A 14,233-nucleotide genomic window follows, 5' to 3' on the forward strand; every position below is an offset into this window, starting at 1 on the left:
TGGGAGGAAACCGGAGCACCCGGAGGAAACCCACGCACACACGGGGAGGACGTGCAGACTCCACACAGACAGTGACCCAGCCGGGAATCGAACCTGGGACCCTGGAGCTGTGAAGCATTTATGCTAACCACCATGCTACCATGCTGCCCCAAGTACTGAAAAACTTCCACGGTCAACCCCCCACTCCCACCTCCCTCAGAAACACCGGCATCACATTTCCACATTCCGCCCCCCCCCCCCCCCCACCCCCCTCCCCCCACCTACCACCCCTCCTCCCCCCCCCCCCCCCCCCCCCCCCCCCCCCGATGGGGTCAGCAAGCGCGGCTGGGACCTGTCCACCTTCAGTTCCAGCACTGTATTCCCTGTATTCCAATCCCCTCTAAAAATCAGCTCATGGGTATCCAGATTCGGAATTGCAGCCAGTGCTTTCTTCACAAACCCCACGTCATCCCAATTGGGGGCATATACGCTAACCAACACCACCAACTTCCCCTTCAGGGCACCTGTTACAATCACATATCTACTCCCCTGATCCGACATCACCTTCTCCATTTGAAAGCTCACCCGCTTGTCCACCAAAATCGCCGCCCCATGGGCCCTAGTATCAAACCCCAAATGAAGAATTTTTCTTGATAGCATTTTTGAAGTTCTGAGTATTCTGAAATATCCTCTTAAATGTCTGCTACTGGTGCTTTATTGATGTATCTCCGGCCTGGTGTCCAAGTTCACAACAGCTGACGCAGTTTTCATATCCACATATTAACCCTTATATAAGGTTAAAATAGCTTGAGAATCTTTTCCCTTTCAGGATGAGGGGGCAGCACGGTAGCATAGTGGTTAACATAATTGCTTCACAGCTCCAGGGTCCCAGGTTCGATTTCCGGCTTGGGTCACTGTCTGTGCGGAGTCTGCACGTTCTCCCCGTGTGTGCGTGGCTTTCCTCCGGGTGCTCCGGTTTCCTCCCACAGTCCAAAGATGTGCAGGTTAGGTGGACTGGCCACACGAAATTGCCCTTAGTGTCCAAAATTGCTCTTATTGTAGGGTGGGGTTCCTGGGTTATGGGGATAGGGTGGAGGTGTGGGCTTGGGTAGGGTGCTCTTTCAAAGAGCCGGTGCAGACTCGATGGGCCGAATGGCCTCCTTCTGCACTGTAAATTCTATGAAACTGGATGTAAAATTCAATCATATTGTGGTTGTTGTTACCCCCCACCCCCAAGTGCAAGTTGCCTACACACTTGCTCTTCTCTTTCTCTCTCACACACATACTCACACTTCTCTTTCACACACGCACAAACTCACACCTCACTTTCACACACAGACACTCACCACTTTCTCTCACTTGCACACACAAATTCCCCCCAAACTCTCACCCTCGTACACACACACCTCTCCATCATACACACACACTCACCTCTCTTTCACACACACTCACCATCCACTCTCTCGCTCACACATCTTTTCCCCATGCCCCCTCATTCTAACACCTCATTACACACTCACTTCCCACTCTCTCACACATATACAGACACACATACAAACACACCTCTCTCTCACAAGTGTACGCTCACATCTCTCTCAGTCTCACGTCTCTCTTACACATGCACACACTCACATCATCTTCTTCTCTCTCTCTCTCTCTCCACCCCCCGCACACACACTCAGGTCTTTCCCCCTCGAGATTTTTCTCCTCTGCTCAATGGCCACTTGCCTTCCTGCCCCATGATCACTTGCCCTCCTACCCCATAACCATTGCCTACCTTTCTCCACTCTCCACTCTCTCCCTTGCTCTCGCCCTAACCTGAACCTTTGAGGACTTATTTTCCCGTACTTTCCAACGTGTCCAATCAGAAGCTGGCTTCTCGCTGCATTGGCGGCCCAAAGGCTTACAAGTGAGCCTATCAGTAGCCAGTGCATGTTGAAGCCAGCTGCTGATCATAGCATTTTTCAAGTTTTCTGCACCAGCCTGACCTACCATGGAACCTCTGGATGTATCTAACAGAACCCCAGGGTTTCCCAAACCCAGTTTGGAAATTGCTGATTTAACGGACTGTGTCTGTCCAAACTACAATAACACAAAAGGAAAATACTGTAGGAAATATGAAATAGAAACCGAAAATGCTGAAAGTGCTCAGCACTCAGGCAGCATCTATGAAGAGAAACAGAGTCAACATTTTAGGTCAATGAAACAGGAAGAATTAGAATGTAATAGATTTTGAGAAAGTGGAAAGGGGGATGTTAGAGAAAAAGAGCAAAAGGGAAGGTCAGTGATGGGGAAGAAAACAAGAGAGATTAACTGACAAAAGTGATCATTGTGCAAGAGTAACGGGGACAAGTAAAGAAACAAAAGATATATCTAGAGGAGGTGTGAATGGCAGAATGATGAACAACTGCCATCTGAAAGCATAAAAAAGTAAAACAGCAGATAAACAAGAGAGAACTATTTAAAGCCAGCAAAGGAAAAATAAACAAATTTGAGTTAGGGGACAGAATGTGGGGGTGGAGCAGTTGGAAGTCAAGAGGAAAACCTCCTGGAATGAATCCAGAGTTGGCAACCCTAATCTGTATAAATGAACAATGTAATGCCATTGTTATAACTTGCCTGCTTACCATTGGCTAGGGACTAATGACAATCCCATAATCCTGTGGGAGTATGAGCTTCCCCAATGAGGTGGGCGGAGAAATCATTAGCAGACTCCCTGCATAGATAGAGCTGGCCAGTTTGGAACCAGGGAGAGAGGAGTTTGGCAGCAAGAGAAGTTATATCGTGGCCCTCACAAAAGCCATGTTCTGAAATTCCTCTCTCTCTCTGCTACTTCAGTTGAGGCACATATGGGTTTCAGAGAAATGGATTATCACTCGACTGTAGTGTGGAGAGGAATTTTAAACAAAAGTGTCCTGCGGTTGCCGACTTCAACCTCATAGCCTTATTTCAAGGCCTCCATTTTGGGGTAAGGCCACAGGCTTGTTGGGAACAGGCCAGCAAGGCTTTGCAGTGACCTCTCATTAATAGTCTTGACCCAGCGCTGGTGGTGATCAGTGTTGGTACAGTGAGAACCGTCAGGAATTTGAGTTGGGCTGAACATGCCGGAAGACGAGGAAGATTCCATGCAAATTTAATTCACGATCTGTACTGACTTAGCTGAGGTAGAATGAGGGGATTCATCGCTAGCCAACTCAAGATTGACCTCAGGGCAGAGTGAAGACACCTTGTGGTGAGGTGATGCTTCTCTGCAGCCACATAGGCTCGTGACCTGGTGCCTGGCTCAAGGGGAGATTGGCCAAAGCATTTGAAAGTGGCTGAAGCTGATAGCAATCTACTCAAGCGAGAGTCCGCATACTTAAGAGGCAGAAAATGCAGCTCCCTGTTGTACTAGCCAATCAGAGGATTACAGACCTTGCCCGCATTTAAGTAGAGACAAGTAATCTCAAACTAAACTTCATCTGAACTGACAGAATGTTCCAGGAGCTTTAGCCAGCCAAAATTGCACAGTGTATTTATTCTACCTATTTGCATAACTTAGCATCTCATTAGGTTGTTGAAATTCCAACTGGCAATCAGTGAATTGACACAATGAACAACCTGATCTTAATTAGCTAGCTGCGTGTTTTAATAATGATGCATGTTGGAGAGTTTGAACATAACACCCTGATATCAGGGAGCTGCTTTGCTTAATTTAACCTCAAGAGGCAACAAGCTGAATAAATCACAGACAGATAGTTTGGAATAGCTTGGGAGGTAATAAATGCAGATGTGTCACAGTATAATGTTTTCTACCTTCACCTCTGGCTCTGCCATTAATTTCTGCAAGAATGCAGGCAGAGGAGAGATGGTACGTTGTGCTTTGAGCTGTAAAGTAGGATTTGGGAAAACGATTGGAGTCCTGAAAGATCTCTGCCTGCCTCAAATTCTCTCCACGACCTTTACTACCCCTCAGGTTGCAGGCTTAATTGATCCCGCAGTTACAATAACTTCAATTTAATAGCAACAGCCTTTAATGCAGTAACATTACAACACAAAATGTGATATTGAACCGCAAAAGGGGATATGAAGGGAGCTAACAAATAGCTCGCTCAGAAAAGGTAGGTTTTAAGAAATGTCTCAAGAGGAAAGTAAGGGAGAGAAGCGGAGCGGTTTCGGGAGGGGAGTTTAGGGCCCAGGCAACTAAAGTAGGGGAGTAATGGAGGGGAGTGATTCAAATTTGGGTGGAAAGAGAACAGAATTAAGTGGCGCAGGAATACCCAGCTGAGTTATGAGGCTGGAGGAAATTGCAGTGAAATGAAGAGTGGGGCGATGGAAAGATTTGAAAACAAAGATGAGAATTTTTAAATTGTGGCATGTCTTCAAGTCGGTATTGTAGGTCAGCGAGCACAGGGGTGATGGGTCAATGAGAAATGGTGTGCTCTGGGTCATTGTCCGTGCGGAGTCTGCACATCCTCCCCGTGTGTGCGTGGGTTTCCTCCGGGTGCTCCGGTTTCCTCCCACAGTCCAAAGATGTGCAGGTTAGGTGGATTGGCCATGATAAATTGCCCTTAGTGTCCAAAATTGCCCTTAGTGTTGGGTGGGGTTACTGGGTTATGGGGATGGGGTGGAGTTGTTGACTTTGGGTAGGGTGCTCTTTCCAAGAGCCGGTGCAGACTCGATGGGCTGAATGGCCTCCTTCTGCACTGTAAATTCTATGATTCTATGTGCAGGGTAGGTGGATTGGCCATGCTAAATTGCCCCTTAATTGGAAAAAATGAATTAGGTACTCTAAATTTATGAAACAAAAATGGGCCATGGTGTGTGCTGGGACGAACAGAGCAAAGCTCTGGGTTGATGAGGTTAATCCTTCCGTCGCACTGTTTGCTGCTATAGTACAAACATGGGAATTGGTCATTCTATAAATAATGGCTGCAAACTTCAGCTCCTTAGTCCGCCGTTTTGGCTACAAATGGCAGTCACTACACACACACACACGCACACGCACGCACGCACGCACGCACGCACACACACACACACACACACACACACCTCACGGTAGCATGGTGGTTAGCATCAATGCTTCACAGCTCCAGGGTCCCAGGTTCGATTCCCGGCTGGGTCACTGTCTGTGTGGAGTCTGCACGTCCTCCCTGTGTGTGCGTGGGTTTCCTCCGGGTGCTCCGGTTTCCTCCCACAGTCCAAAGATGTGCGGGTTAGGTGGATTGGCCATGCTAAATTGCCCGTAGTGTAAGGTTAATGGGGGGATTGTTGGGTTACGGGTATATGGGTTTAAGTAGGGTGATCATTGCTCGGCACAACATCGAGGGCCGAAGGGCCTGTTCTGTGCTGTACTGTTCTATGTTCTATATATATATATATATATATATATACACACACACACACACACATATATACACACACACAGTTCTGGTTGGGATGCACGAGATGCCATTTTGGTGAGGACATAAGCATGCACATTGAGTTTCTGGAAAAATGCAGTGTAGGAGGTTCAGTGAGTATGCTGATTTGATGTCAACACTAGCTAATGCCAAATCTGAAACACTCACTTGCTGAATACACATTCAGCAGAAGGGTAGGTAGTTTCAGGTTTGTTATTGTAGCTCATCCTATGAAAGTCCTCATCTGAATCCTCTGCTGCAGAACTTAGGTGTAGGGCGGCACGGTGGTTAGCGTTGCTGCCTCACAGTGCCGAGGACCCGGATTTGATCCCGGCCCCAGGTCACTGCCCGTGAGAGTTTGCACATTCTTGTCGTGTCTGCGTGGGTCTCACCCCCACAACCCAAACGATGTGCAAGGTAGGTGGATTAGCCACACTAAATTGCCCCCTAATTGGAATTTTAAAAAAACCAAAAGACCCTCCTTCAAGAACTCGGGTGTAGCTAGGGTTTGTCTCCTGCCCTGCCTGCAGCCAAACTTTGCCTGGTGTCTCACCACATGCAGATCCTGCCACCATGCTCTCCGCTGACGTGCACACACTGTTAGTATCTGAGCTGTTGGCAGCACGTATGGGAACAGGTAATTGCATATCTTCTTCACTCTTCCATGACTGCCCAGCCAGGTTTGTGTATCTGCAAAGACAAAGCTACAAGGATAGGGTTGTGGTGATGGGAGGGTGGATCACAAAGGATGCATAAAACCACCTGGAGCTGGTAAATCAGATGCGATTGTGGAATGAAGGGGTATTAGGGTGTGAGAAGGAGGATTAAATATGAGGGGACTGTCATGCTTGATGGTTTCAGCCCCGTTGCTAGTCACAGCTTAAACCATGGTCACTCGAATAGTGTTCATCCAGCACCACTTCCTCCTTGTGAAGGTGGGGCGGAGTTACAGGGGGGCATGCAGGTGCTGTGGTGTCTGCTGGTTAGTTCTTTTGCCTCCACTTGTGATCCATCTTGTCCTTCAATAGAGAGGAAAATGTGTGAAGTGAGTGTGGTTCCATATGCTTGACTGATGTGGCTTTCATAGTTGAATAGCTGGCAGGGTTTGCAAGCTGTGGGATGTGGGTATGAGGCTTGGAGCAGTATTAAGTGTGTGAAGGTGAAGTGAAATTATGAATTTTAGGTGTGAGTCGAGATTGATTTGAGATTATTGTTAGGTGAGTGATAGGAGTGTGGTACATTAAGCAGTGTGTTAGCCTAATGGTGCTGTTAGTTGGATGTGGCATTTGAAGATGTATCCGCTGACCTTGACAACTCACGTGAGATCATTGAACTTTTTATGGCTGCACCTCCGGGTCTTACTGGCTGAACACCTGGAATTAAAAACATTGGATATCTGCTCCCACTGACTTCGCAAAGTTTGTCTGGAGTGCCCTTGTGGATTGATCACATCTCTCCTTCTCTACCCCTCCTCTACCAAAGCATTGACGTTACAATCCTGTCATAATGAAGTGCACGCTGTCGTAAGAGTGAGAACAGCTGTTATGGGGAAAGGTTTAGGGCATTATTCCTAAAAATACGTCAGAATCAGTTATCACCAAGTTGGGGGGCGGGGGGACACGGATGGAAGGAGGAAAAGCAAGTCTATGTCAGGGATATTCCGGTTCAGCGTAAATCCCCGCCCAAAGTCAACGGACCTTTGGCTGGTCCATCAAATTTTCCGTCCCGCCCCCGACAATACCTGCTGCAGACAGGAATGGAAAATCCCGACCTATGCCTGGGTTCTCTGGATTATGTGACTGAGCCTATATTAAGGAAAGAAGCTCCAGATACCGCCTCTCCTCAGGAAATAAGCAGCGACTTGCAAAACAGTGCAGCGTCAGAGAACCTTGGAGCACGCTCTCGTCCCCTGTGTCATTCACTCTTCCCCCTGCTCAAACCCCCTTGTATAAACCCTGCTCCAGCCGGAATATACCAATTCTTTACAAGATGCAGGCTGGCTTTAAGTAGTGCCAGCTCCTCGTGAACCCCAGCCTCCAGCAGAGGCGTGCAGCCAGTCAGCAGCACAGATAGTGCATGCTGTACACACAGCCAGCATGCAAATCAGCAGGCAGTAAGAAGTTGGCTTGCTGCCTGCAACAAAAGCAACAAGCGAGGCGTTAATTTGACATTGCAATCCCCATACTTGTTCTGGGGGACTGTCAAATTTAACCCCCTCCCCCTCCCTCCCCACCAATAGGTTTAAACATGATACAAAGCTCTGCAATTAGAGCTTCTTCCATAGATTAGTGAGTGAAGGTGATTGTTTCTGACCACACTGAGCGCGGACACCCACAGGTTTAGTCATCATTCTCATCTGCTGCCACAGAATTAGCGAATCCTATAGCACCGGAAATGGCCATTCAGACTGTCGCGAAAGACTTATCCAACCAGTTGCACTCCACTCCATAGCACTGTCATTTTTTTTCTTTTCCAGCTATAAATTCCCATTTTGGACATATTGTGTTGGCTTCACAACCCTTTCAGGCAGTGTATTCCAGATCATAGCAACTTGTTGCATTAATCATTTTCTCCTCGCCTTCCCTTTGGTTCTTTTCACAATTACCTTACATTTGTGTCCTCTTGCTATTGGGCTCCTGCCAGTGGAACGGTTTTGCCCTATTGACTTTATTGAAACCGTGCCTAATTTTGGCTGCCTCGATTAAACTTCCTATTAACTATTGTCCTGGATTCTCAGGAACTGTCCCAAAATTTGCTTCTGGGATTCCTGGGATGCTATTTGTCCCACATTTCTTTCCTCCTGTGGCTGGTTATGGTTGGTGCCTGCCCTTGCACACTGCGGAGTCCAGAGCTGGCACAGTGTGATTGGCAGATGCTAGCCAGTAGAGCCTGGTACAGTCTGACAGCACTCCCCTCCCAGTTTCGACAGGTGCATGCTTGGGATGAGGACAGTTTGACTCCATGTGGGGTTTGGTGGGGTATCCGGGTCGGTGGTGTCTCTGAGGTTTGATCTGGGGTCGGGGGGGTTAGGAGTTCACTCCAAAGTCAGGTTCAATGGTGGCCCTCGCAGACCCGAGCCCAAGGAATATGGCTAGGCAGAGGTCCAGGGACATTTCTGGCAGAACCTCTGAGGAGGAGATGGTTTTGTGCAAGCCCTGAGGGTTACTGAGAGTTTTGGGGTTCAGGGAAATAGAGTTGGGGGTGAACCAAGCTGAACACCCTGTCGGTATTGGCACAAATCCCCACTCCCCTCTCGCTCCTCAGGTTTTCCAGGACTACCTACTCTCGAACCCCCCTACACTTCCCTACCCACTTCTCAGACTTTGACCTACACGGCTCCCCACTGCAATCCCCCCCACCATCCCCCACCCCAGGTTTCATCCCTCCAAAGTCTTGACAGTTTTCCTAAGGGGAAATACATTTGGGTTGAAAGAATAGGGGCAGCACGGTAGCATTGTGGATAGCACAATCGCTTCACAGTTCCAAGGTCCCAGGTTCGATTCCGGCTTGGGTCACTTTCTGTGCAGAGTCTGCACATCCTCCCCGTGTGTGCGTGGGTTTCCTCCGGGTGCTCCGGTTTCCTCCCACAGTCCAAAGATGTGCAGGTTAGGTGGATTGGCCGTGATAAATTCCCCTTAGTGTCCAAAATTGCCCTTAGTGTGGGTGGGGTTGCTGGGTTATGGGGATAGGGTGGAGGTGTTAACCTTGGGTAGGGTGCTCTTTCCGGGAGCCGGTGCAGACTCGATGCGCCGAATGGCCTCCTTCTGCACTGTAAATTCTATGTAAAAAAAAAAAAATCAGGCCAGTGTCCAAGTTCCTGTTCCAATCCAGGGATTCCTACTGACAAGTTAACTGACCTACCAACAGCAGAGAACACCTACCAACACAAAAATGAGAAAGAAGAATTTAGACAAGGTTTTACCTCGGCCTTGGCACTGCCAGCTTTGACCCGGGAGCCTGCGTGCTGCATGTTCGAAAGTCTGCCCCAGTCCCATTGTGACAGGCAAATGTACTCTCCCTGTCGTCATCATGCTGGGAGTGGCAGAAAAAAACTGATTTAAAAAAAAAAAGACTTAAGGCCAATTCAGCAGGGGACAAAAGATGGGGAAATTCATTTCTGACTGCCATGAAGGTGATAGGAAACCTAATCCGAGTGAGCACTCCACTCCCAAAATTTAAGCACGCAAAGCTGACACTGGGGCCTGGATTTATATCCTCGAGGCAAGTTGCAGGAGTCAGGAAAATTCCTGAAATGGCCCACTCTCCTCGGAAGCAAGGATGGGATTTTCACCATTAGGGGGGACAAGTGGGGGCCGGAGTCAGGCCAGCCAAGCCGGGAGAAAGTTTGGAGGCAGCCACGGCGGCTGCCATCTTCTGAAGCAGGCTGCTGAAAAGGCCTGCCTCAGTGCTGGGGAAAATCATCCCAGTTAAAATAAAAACCGAAAAGTCATCCAGCCCTCAGCCCCACACTCCCTCGCCACCCTTCCCCCAGCACACTCTTCATGCCTCATCCATGCAACCTCATGCCTCTTACCCACCCCCAATGGTCCCTCCATGCCAAGGTGAGCCCCACCCAAGCAACCCCAATAGCACCTCATGCTTTAATGGCAAGTTATGCCCCCCAGACAACCCATATTGCCCCTCATTCCCTCTATGCCAAGGTGTGCACATACATGCATATTGACCCAGTGTATTCTGCATCGAAACAATGAACCCGATAGCAACAATATGATGTATTAAAAAAAGCTTTAAAAAATAGTCATTCATTCACAGCGTTCCACTATGTTAAAAAAATCTCCTTTGACTTTCGGGCAATTAAAGGGTTAATCATCCAGACCCTTGAAAGTTTCAATAACTGAACTGCAAGCACCTGAAATCTATTAAGCTTGTGTAAATGCGCATTGTGCAATTGACAGCAGAGATCAGGGCCGGGCATCTTCAAAACGGCGGCTAAGTGTTGATGCCGGCCTAAACAATGGAGTGTTTCATGCCGGCGTCAACGGACCTCTTGGCCCAGCGATTCCATGGTCCACAGGGGGCCAGCAAGGCTCTGGAATGCTCCACGCAGCTCTGGCTGCCGATACCTGCCGGGCGTAGGTCCGCGCATGTGCGCGGTGGCCCCTTCCCCGCCAGCACCGGGCACCATAGCGGACCTACACAGCTGGCCGGCACGGAAGAAGGAAGGCCCCCCCACAGATCGCACGTGCCTGCCGATCGGTAGCCCCTGATCGTGGGCCTGGTCATCGTTGGAGGTTTTGTCTTTTGGATGACTGGATAAATACATGGTATTTTTCTTCATTACCTATTCTCCAGATGGTGAATGCGCAGCCTGCTCTCGGTGGATAGATTTCTCATGAGCTCCTCCACTCCACAGTTGTTATCTCAGCCAATGAATAGAGGCCCAAAGATATTCCTGACCTCCATTTAAAGCTATTGAGACACTGGCCTCAAGAGGAGCATATAAAATAAATTGACTCCCTCTTTCACTGTGCCTTGCTCTGCCTGCCCTCATGATTATCCCTAAATCATGATGAGGAAGGTCTTGTGGCACAGTGGATAGGGTCCTTGCCTCTGAGCCAGGAGCTCCGGGTTTGAGTCCCACCCAGGACTTGATGGCTAAGGATGGTGCGTTCGTAACACAGCAAAACTGGTTGAGTGTTAACCTGCAAAATCCTTCCACCAAGCCAGTGGCTGATGGTAAGAGCAGAAGAGGCCCCTGGCCAGCTATGCTTGATGTGGAGTGGCGCCTCTTAAGCTATGAGCCTCTGGTGACAGACTAGCGACCTGGGGCGAAATTCTCCGACCCCCAGCAGGGTCGGAGAATCGCCTGGGGCCGCCGAAAATCCCGCCCCCGACGTGGCAGAGGTTCTCCGCCACCCGGGAAGTGGCAGCGGCAGGAATCTCGCCACTCCGATCGGAAAGGCCCCTGCGGTGATTCTCCGGCCCGGATGGGCCGAAGTCCCGCCGCTGGGAGGCCTCTCCCGCCGCCGAGGTTTAAACCACCTCTGGAACGGAGGGATCAGCGGCGCGAGCAGCCCCGGGGTCCTGGGGGGGGCGGTGGGAGATCGAACCCCGGGGGGTGCCCCCACGGTGACCTGGCCCACGATCGGGGCCCCCCGCTCAGACTCCGGGCCAGTGCCCTGGGTGCACTATTTTCCTCCGCGTCCGCCACGGCCTCCGCCATGGCGGAAGCGGAAGAGAACCCCACATCGCGCATGTGCCGGCAGTGACGTCAGCGGCCAGCCTTTCGCCAACCGGCGAAAGCCTTTCGGCCAGCCCCGCTGCCGGGGGCGCCGGTGTTTTGCGCCAGTCTTCTGGTGCCAACCGCTCTGGCGCGGGGCTGGCCCCCAAAGGTGGGGAGAATCCCCCACCTTTGGGGAGGCCCGACCCCTGAGTGGTTGGCGCCACTCCCCTACTCCGGGACCCTCCATCACGCCGGGTAGGGGAGAATGCCGCCTCTGTTCTGTGAATCACTAGCTATGAGAACAGACAAAAGTCTGCCTTAGTGCACCATGAGGTATGGGAAGAGAATTGAAATGGAAATCGTGATGAAAAGTCACCTCGAGTTAAAGATATACCTTAACACCCCAATTCAGAAGGACACCAATGTATCTTTTTCTGATACCAAAATAGTGGGCGAAATCTCTGGGCGCGATTCTCCGCTCCCCATGCGGCGTGGGAGAATCGCGGGAGGGCCCCCCGACAAAATTCACATCCCCCTTGTGATCCCCTTGTGATCCCCCCCCGCGATTTTACCCCACCCCCACCCCCCCACGGCGAACGGTGATTCTCTGGCCCGGATGGGCCGAGCGGCCTGCCGTTTGCGGCCGCTTCACGACGGCGGCAACCACACCTGGTCGCTGCCGTCGTGAAATGGGAGTGAGAAGCCCGTTTGGGGCTTGTAGGTGGTCTAGAAAGGAAAGAGCACCACGACTGTGCTCGGGAGGGTACAGGCCCGCGATCGGTGCCCACCGATCGTCGGGCCGGCGTTCAAATTGGACGCATTATTTCCCCTCCGCCGCCCCGCAAGATCAAGCCGGCAGGTCTTGCGGGGCGGCTGAGGGGAAAGACGGCCACCGCGCATGCGCGGGTTCGTGCCGTCAGCGTCATGACGTCAGCCGTGCATGCGCGGGTTGGAACCGGCCAACCTGCGCATACGCGGCTGACGTCATTAGGCGCGCCGGCCATGTCATTCTCGGTGCGACGCCCCCGCGGCCGAGATTTACGGAGCGCCGCTCCTTGCCCCGCCGGGTGGGGAGAATAAGGGGCGCGGAGCGGCCTCCGAGGCCCTCGTGAAACTCGGCCGAGTTCACGACGGCCCTCCCGGGAGCGAAGAATTCCGCCCTCTGTCCTTGAGACTTTTATCATAATGGACATGCCATAGCCTGAATCCATTTCACATCTCAGCTTGTATTCTCATCCAGCATTTAAATTCCATGTTTCTTCTTGAGATTGACAAATTTGAAACCCAAACTTGACGTCACCTCTCCATGACCTGCCGCATTATTTCTTCTCTCCGTCCCCCTGTTCAACAGTTTCCCACGTCCCATCCTGATGGCCCCAATGCTTCAGTTCATCAATATTAGTTTTGAGCCCCTTATTACGAAGTAAGGAATAATCTTGTGGATTGTGTTTGAACACGTCTGCCATGGATATAGTTTCAACACTCACAGTTAGCCCATGGAGAAATATCTTGCTGCTCCACTGCACTTCAATTACTTTTTATTGCTTTGATTTAATTCTCGGCAAAATTTGCATGCAAAATTATAATGCTTTGTAATTTGGCAGCTAGTTTGCATACAGCAAGCTCCCATGAACAGCATGAGATAATGACCAGATAATCAGTTTTTTAGTGATGTTGGATGAGGGATAAATATTGGCCTAGATGCTGGGGAGAACTCCCCTGCTCTTCTTCAAATGGTGAAATGGGATCTTGTACACCTGAGAGAATTTAAGATGCAGTGCCATATTTTGCAGGCAATCTCTGCTACCACCTACAAATAGTCCAAAGACAGAGCATTTCTCAACTCATAAAGTATCTAAATAATGCAAGGAATTCAGGGATGAATTGATCCCATTCTAGGAATTTCTCACTTCTTTCCAACTCATCTAAAGGCTATTAAATATTAAACTCATCAGCTGCCTTTGTGAATTTGTGTCAACACAGTTGACTCCTAATTTTTCCCTGTTGTTCCCTTCCTTCATTTGGTTCACTCCCATATGTCTGTCTCTCCAGTGCTGCTGGAATCCTAGCCCACATCTTGGTTGCCTTCAACCACGACGACTCCTAATGCTTTCTTGGCTCCACAAATTACAGCTCCGTTAGAACGTCAAGTATCGTGCCTTCATTACAATTGAGTCGCATATCCTTCACCAGACCATTCCTTTCCAAGTTCTTCAAATGGACTTCAAATTCCTTGACTTTGCTTTTTGATGTCCACATTGTACAGAACTGTAAGAGTTAATGTTATGTCCAAACCAACCACTAGAGGGAGCTAGATGTAGAAATATGTAAGGCATCGATGCTAAGCCTGTGGGTGAGAGGTTGAGGAGAAAGCTAGAAGACAGACTGTAGGATAGAGTGTGAGTGGGAACCGATCATAGTTATTGTATTTGTGTAGACAATAGTAGAGGAGTGTAGATTGTATGTTTATTCTGAACTGTTTATTATATAGGAGTAAGTGTCGAATCCAATTAAGTACTGTAAATAAATCTTTAATTTTGTTCAATATAAAAGCTATCATAGGGCAGCACGGTAGCATAGTGGTTAGCACAGTTGCTTCACAGCTCCAGGCTCCCAGTGACCGGCTAGGTCACTGTGAGGAGCCTGCATGTTTTCCCCATGTCTGCGTGGGTTTCCTCCGGGTGCTCTG

At 49.8% G+C, this 14,233-nt stretch overlaps 1 protein-coding gene across 1 annotated transcript in view; it reads left to right on the forward strand.

Moving 5' to 3' along the window:
- The window catches only part of LOC119965058 (dedicator of cytokinesis protein 2-like), a 759,716-nt gene that overhangs the window by 624,762 nt on the left and 120,721 nt on the right, over positions 1-14,233 (forward strand). The window lies entirely within an intron of this gene.

Source organism: Scyliorhinus canicula, chromosome 4, assembly GCF_902713615.1.
Source record: "Scyliorhinus canicula chromosome 4, sScyCan1.1, whole genome shotgun sequence".
NCBI lineage: Eukaryota > Metazoa > Chordata > Chondrichthyes > Carcharhiniformes > Scyliorhinidae > Scyliorhinus > Scyliorhinus canicula.